The 6876-nt window shown below is 42.9% G+C and overlaps 1 protein-coding gene and 1 long non-coding RNA gene across 3 annotated transcripts in view; one reads left to right on the top strand and one right to left on the bottom strand.

Moving 5' to 3' along the window:
* The window catches only part of LOC106011490, a 30223-nt gene extending 27893 nt beyond the window's left edge, over nt 1–2330 (bottom strand). The window contains exon 1 of the long non-coding RNA XR_001184761.2: nt 2225–2330. This is a non-coding gene — a long non-coding RNA (uncharacterized LOC106011490). The remainder of the gene's footprint in view (nt 1–2224) is intronic.
* LOC101858775 (E3 ubiquitin-protein ligase TRAF7) overlaps nt 1–6876 on the top strand; it is a 90662-nt gene that overhangs the window by 56223 nt on the left and 27563 nt on the right. The gene's annotated exons all lie outside the window — the stretch shown is intronic.

The following is a 6876-nucleotide window of genomic DNA, read 5'->3' as shown; positions in this document are numbered from 1 at the left end:
GATACCGGTAGTGCTAGCCCCCACAAAAAAGGAAGAAAAAAAAAGACAGAAAAAGAAAAAATACAGCAAAGAAACAAACTAACGACCAAGAAACCCATTTCTTTTCTGCGGGTTCGGAATGCGCTTCATTATCCCAAAGTGCTTCCCAGTTTTGTTCGTGGCAACTAGTGTTCGTCAATGATAGAAAATGCATCGTGATTTTTCACTTTTCCAGTTCGAAACCTACCTCGTGTTTGCTTTGTCCTTTTCTCAGTAATGCATTGTGGCTGTAGATTAAAATGCGACTTGTAGCTATGTTTTATTTTAGTTTATGGCATGGAAACCTGGCTCTAAGTGTTCAGCCTAGCGCTTACTGTCCTAAGCCGTTTATCATTTGCATGTATACGGTTATTTCTGGAAATAGCAACACGGTTTACAATGTATTAGTCTTACCACTTTGCCTTAGATTCTCGATGATTATCGTTATCATCTCATGCGCAGTAACTAGGTCTACAAGTATAAATCAACTCTGGAATGATAGACCAGAGAGAGAGTTTTTGTTTAGGGGTTCTTTGTGTGGGGTTGTTTTTTTGTTGTTGTTGTTTTGTTTGTTTTGTTTTTTTTTGTTTTTTTTTTTTTGGGGGGGGGGGGGTTATTAATATACAAAGATCTCGATTTCGGAAGGTACGTCAGTACGGCTGTTTTCAATAGTTTAGATACTTAGAATTTCGCCTGCGCCTGCCAACAAAGGGACGCAATCGTTATAGAAAGGTTGCCGATTTTCGTGACAACGTGTCGTTAATGTTGGAATCCATTTCTTGAATATATCAGGTTCATTTCTTCTGTTAATCGAGACAAATAGGGTCACGATATAGCTATACTTACGGAAACCCCCAGCAACTCGAATTAGTGTTCAACACCCAAATCGATACACTTTAGATCATTAAGAAGGTGGATTACTTCGACGCTGCTAATCAGGGTGCACTGCAGAGTAGCGGTAAAGGGAAACGCGGAGTTAAAAGAACCGTATTGAGCTACACAGAAATTCTAGACAAGCGTCGATGGTAAGGTGGTGAAGCTCTTTTTTGGTGTTCAAAAGCCCCGGGGGTTTGGTTTTTAGAAAGGGGGAAAATCCCCCCCCCCCCCCCCCCCCCCCCCAGGAAGACAGTGACGCCTGATCAGAAACTCCATCTGGGTGGTTGGCGGGAGCGCTGGTGCGGTTTGCTCCTTCTTTCCTACCGAACATCTATAATCCTTATCTCCCCTTCTTCTATTTATGTGTGTTACTCTCTTGTAACACCTCTATTCTTCTGGCGCTCATATGACCTTATGCAGTTGCGAGCGCCGTAAAACCTCTACTAAAACTAAAACTGAAAAAAGAAACTCCACTTCGCGGGACTTGAACTGATAACTTCGGTGTCTGCCCACCATGCCACAGACGCTGGTCTAGAGATTTTGTAGACACTTCATGGATCGCAGCTGTAGGTCCCTTGCCGTTTAATACTTACACTCTACGTTAGGCGGGTAGTTGACGGGCGCTTTAATGTGGTTTACTCCTTCTTTCCCATCTAACATAATAATGTCATGATCGTTCCCCTTTTCGGTCTTTGTTACTCTAGTGTAACACCTCTAATCTTTGGCACTTATAATATGACCTAATTGCGTTGCAAGTGCCGTAAAACAGTTCCAAAGGCAAAACTAAAATTTTTAAAACCTTTACGTTTTCTTTTACCACTAGTCTACGACGCACTGTGGACAGTTTACTTAGCGGAATGATATCCATTCTTTACTGCACGAAAGTCGTTAGGCCACCAAATTGTAAGGGTTTGGGCACCACAAATAGTTAAAGGTGGAAGTGTTTTTAATAGGGGCAATATGAGGCACAGACGCCGGCTAAATTATTCCTGGTCAAATCGCACAATAACATGGGGAAATATGCATGCAAAAGTAGATAACGGTAGTCTGTTCCTTAATTCTACCGAGCCTACACAGTGACATAATATGCTGAACGTCATCCCATAAGCGCCCAAGTCATTTTTTAAAGCTTTGAGAAAATACTCAGAAGAAAATAATGAAGCGAAACAAAAGTATGTTGAAAGATGCCCCTCGATGTATTTATTCGAATATCGGCTTTATCGGGACGACACCCCCCCCCTCCCCCCATATTGATTTGGGCAATTGCGGGATAACGCTGATGATATGCAAACTCTACAGACGGACAAATGAGAAAGTGTGTAAACAGCACCTGTTTCAGCTGTGGTGACCACGGGGTAGCGTCCAGGCGGCAGCGGGTGTGAGAACGTGGCCCATACGGCGGCGGTTTATATAGATTGTCGTCTGCCGCTGGGTGCCGGCCGGAGACATCCGCTCTCGTCATTGACGACACGACAACTCTCTGGCGCCGCTCACGCTCCGGCTCTTTCTTTTTCCTCCCACAGTTGTGTCTGTCGTCCTCTCACAGTTGTTTCCGTCGTCCCCTCGTCCTCTCACAGTTGTGTCTGTCCGTCGTCCTCTCGTCCTCTCACAGTTGTGTCCGTCGTCCTCTCGTCCTCTCACACACAGTTGTGTCTGTCGTCCCCTCACAGTTGTGTCTGTCGTCCCCTCACAGTTGTGTCTGTCGTCCTCCTCACAGTTGTGTCTGTCGTCCTCTCACAGTTATGTCTGTCGTCCTCTCACAGTTGTGTCTGTCGTCCTCTCACAGTTATGTCCGTCGTCCTGTTACAGTTGTGTCCGTGAAGACTATACATGATTGCAAATTAATGGGTCAAGTAAAAAAAATAGAAGCTAAGTCGAATTTCTTCTGCCACAACATAGCCTATTTTAAAGTTTTTAAAACGATGGACTTGGCTTTTTTCTGAACTTGATTTGTTTTTCTAGAAATACAGTTTGGGAATGTGTAAGTTTGTATTTCACTCGATTGATTTCATAGGAACGTTCTTGAGGTACTGTTGAAAGTTAAGGGCTGGTACCCAAATGTTTTGTGAATAATTTTCTAACCTCCTTACAGTAAAATTATGTATTTCACTCCTCCAATTTGGATCATGTAGGGGTTTGGCTTTTTCAATGGTGCCAGTGAGGGTCATCCCGGGCTGATGAGGGTATAGTACCCCGGCAGAAAGACAGAAATACAGTTTAATAACTTCCCTGTTCGGGAATTGTACTCACGTCTTCCGCGTGTAACGGCGTGGGTGGTTGGCGGGTGCTATGGTGTGGTTTGCTTGTTCTTTCCTATCAAACGTCTATTATCTTTATCTCCCCTCCATCTTTTTTTGTTTTTGTGACTTTCTTGTAACACCTAATCTTCGGCACTTATAATATGACCTTATTGTGTTGCCAATGCCGTAAAAGACTTACTAAAACAAAAATTAAAAAACGCCGAAAAATCTAACCACAGTTAGGGAATTTCCTTGAGAGGGGTGTGGAGGTTGCAAATTCCACTCCTTACTTCACGCATACGGCTCATTTGGCAGATGGCGTTTGACTCTTTAATAACACATAGAAAGGCACAATTTAACGTACCACGTTATTCCCATAGCAACCTTGGTATATTCTACATTTTCAGTCACAAAAACAGTATTTCTATTTTAAAAGAAATACACTTAGTCTCTACTAGTGTGATCTTTTTTTTTTCGAAATGAAGATGAAAACTTGTTTCTAACGTGAATTTCTTTCTCATTGTCCAAAGATCAATATCATGTTGTTTTTTTTTAACTTGAATGAAACCTCGCTGAAAATCAACACTATTTTGAAAAGAGGCTTACGGGACTCAGTCAAGGTCGATAGCGCCGTAAAACACGAACTAATTACAGTCTGTTGTGTTCCTGGTATTCGCTTATACCTGACCTAATTGGATGCTGAGTGATTTGCTGCCCCAACTCAAATGGATCACTTCCTCATTTTCCTCTCCCTAATTGTTCCCTGTGAAAACTTCTTCAATTTCAAGGCTGATTCTATTCCTGGAGATGTTATTTCTGGATCAGGTTTTAGATTTCGGCTCATGACGTAACAAAGCATCAGACGGGGATCACGTGAGTTGTATTGGACTGCAGAAACCTTCCGAATAGGGGTACATGTAATCCCCAAGAGATCGTGAAATTCCTTGCGAAATATCCTGCTTGTGACCTTGATATGTAGCTGCAGTCTGCCTGTCGACGTGTTGTTTTTTTTATCTTTCTTTCTGCTTTAATTGTTCTTTTTTAAATATTTTTCTTTCTGCTTTAATTGTTCTTTTTTTTTTCATTTTTACACCTTTTCTGTTCACATTCTTCACCAACAGTGCCAAAAAATTTTCTTCAACTTCCAGTACTCTGGAGTTCACATTCTTTGGCGCTTAGTGAAAGTAGAAATACATTCTGACTGCTGACTGGGAGCAACTTGTATGACAACCAAGCCTGAAGGAAATCTGAGTTTTAAATGATAATTTTTTTACGTTGTCAGCTTTTCTTGTTCACTTTCTCCGCCAACAATGCCGGCCTATTTGCTCAACTTTCAGTGCACTGAGATGACCCCTGGAGTTCACATTCTTCGGCGCTTAGTGGAAGTTATGGCACATCTCTTTTTTAATGTGGGTGTTTTTACGCCCCCATCGACGCAGTTTTGACCCTGTCTGCCAGGTCCCAATCTGAAAGACCGAGATACTCGATAAAAATTCTACCCACTTGGGAATCAATCGAACTCGTGTGTTCCGCGTGCAGCGGCGACGCGTCTTACCGTTACACTACAGACGCTGGTGCTCCTCAGTATGCGAGTTGAGCAATTGTGAAGACTTTGTGGTTTGCTTAAGTTTCAACTCTCATGGTTTTTCTTGCAGTCTGTGCAATAAATCTGAACGGAAATGATTTATTATTTTTTAAAGGTACAAAACATAGTCCACCTGCAGCAACCCCAGTGGCATATTATATAGGCCTACAGTCTACTGTCTGCCTGGCCAGGACCCCCCCCCCCCCCGCCGCCAGGTGTAGGTGCATCACATGTTCCACAACAGCTGTAGACAAGGATATGTCTCTTTTCTTGCTACTCGCCATAACACTCTCTCTTTTGACCCCCTTTTTGGTCTGTCTGTCGACCGAGGAAATTTTCAACCGTTTCCTTAGAATGTCTCCCTTGGGGCAATGGCCAATTGTGGTTGCGATGGAAATAAATGTTGCTTCTCTAGACACGTCTTGCTTTGCGCACAGGATCTGGGAGTTGTTTTTAATACCATTGGTAACGTCATAGTGGTTGGGTTCTTTCTTATTCTTTTGATAAATTGATATATTATCATTTTTGATGACTCTCTCTGTATTTAGTTACCCTTTTTGTGAGTGATTCTATTACCTTGGGCGAGGAAGTCAGGACGGGAGTTCCGGCTATAGGGGAGCTCTCTTCTGGCCGCTGGGATGATGTTGGTTTCGAAATTATTAGGTTTCACCAAAGTCTGCGGTTCGATTTCGGGCGAGGGCACGAATGTTTGTCATCTTTAATCGAATATATCTTTTCAGCATAGATCCATGTGTGGGCGTGTGTGAGGATGAGGGAAGAGGGAGGGGGGAGTAACATCGTGTGTGGGTTTGAAACTGACTCACATTTTTTTAACATCTGTACTGAGTGACGACTACAGACGGACATCAGTTTTACAGACATTGGTCTTGTAAGTTAGTCAACGTTTGTTACAGCAATATGCGGTTACAAACACCATCTGTCTCGGAGGATGCTTAACGTTGATACCAATGTTGTCGACTGAAGACCCAGGTGAAAAGAGAGATATCACACGGGGCTTTGTCGTGACCAAGCCGTGGGAGACGAAACCGTGAAAAGACATGCTCCTCGTATGTAATTGATAGTTGATGGGTGCCCGGGTGATGTGTGCTCCTTTTATTTCTCTGTCTGTTATTATTGCTTTTTGCCTCTACAGGAGAACTGTTTTAAAGTTTTAGAGCGAACGAAAAATGGCTGCAGTTGGAATTGTGCTGTCACAGGCAGAGCAGTAAAGAAGTTTCCACCCCTGTGTTATTTGTAGGTGATTGGATGACCAAGAGAAAGAAACATTAATGACTTCCAAAAAGTGTTTATTGAAACTAATGTTAGGCATATCTTCCTCTGCTCCATTGAGTCACGAGGTTTGGACCCTCTATGCCGTTCCTAATAGAACGACCATTTATTTGTCACAGAAAGTTTACCCAACAAATTGTAGACTGTCTCCGCTCTTGTGACATTTGCTATTGTTAACCTACGCTACGAGTTGATGGTATCTTGGGCAGTAGGGGTGGGAAATTATAACATGTTGGTTTGACAGGGATAAGGAAATGATATTTGAATTCTACAAATGCGTGGGAGGGGAGATGTGGGCATTGAAGATTTCAGTCATTTACACTGGCAACGTCGTGGAAATGAATAGCTACCAAAAATATCATGAGAATTCCTTAGGCTGGGCTCGGGGTAAATCAGTCAATAAAAGAACCATTAGACAGAAGACCGCCCAGCGGCTGAAAATGTTCGACCCTCCTTGGTAGAAATTTACATTTTGTGGACATCTGAAAGGATTCGACAGGCTCCGGAACATAATAACAGAAAGAATGGAGATGTCCACAAGCTAGACCGCTGTTTTACCTTTTATTTGGGCGTAATGGAGCGGCCCATAGTGCCCACGTTTGGATGCGAAGGACTAAGAGAGAGGGAAGAGCGACGGCCACGACAGTGTGTGTCCAGGAGTACGATGTAGTGTGGAAATGTTACTCAAGAAGTTTTTGGACAACTGGTGACCAGATTCTCATGAGTGCTGTGTGTGGTTGCAAGTTGCTTTGGTGTGATTTGTTCCTACTTCTCGTTTTGTGACTATCTTGTGATACCTCAAATCTTCGGCACTTACATGACTTAATTTTGTTGCATGTACCGTAAAATGCTTACTGAAGCACACCC

Source organism: Aplysia californica, unplaced genomic scaffold (genome assembly GCF_000002075.1).
Source record: "Aplysia californica isolate F4 #8 unplaced genomic scaffold, AplCal3.0 scaffold00129, whole genome shotgun sequence".
NCBI classification, from domain to species: Eukaryota; Metazoa; Mollusca; class Gastropoda; order Aplysiida; family Aplysiidae; genus Aplysia; species Aplysia californica.
Note: the sequence above shows the minus strand (reverse complement) of the source record. Positions and strands in the feature narration are given on the sequence as shown.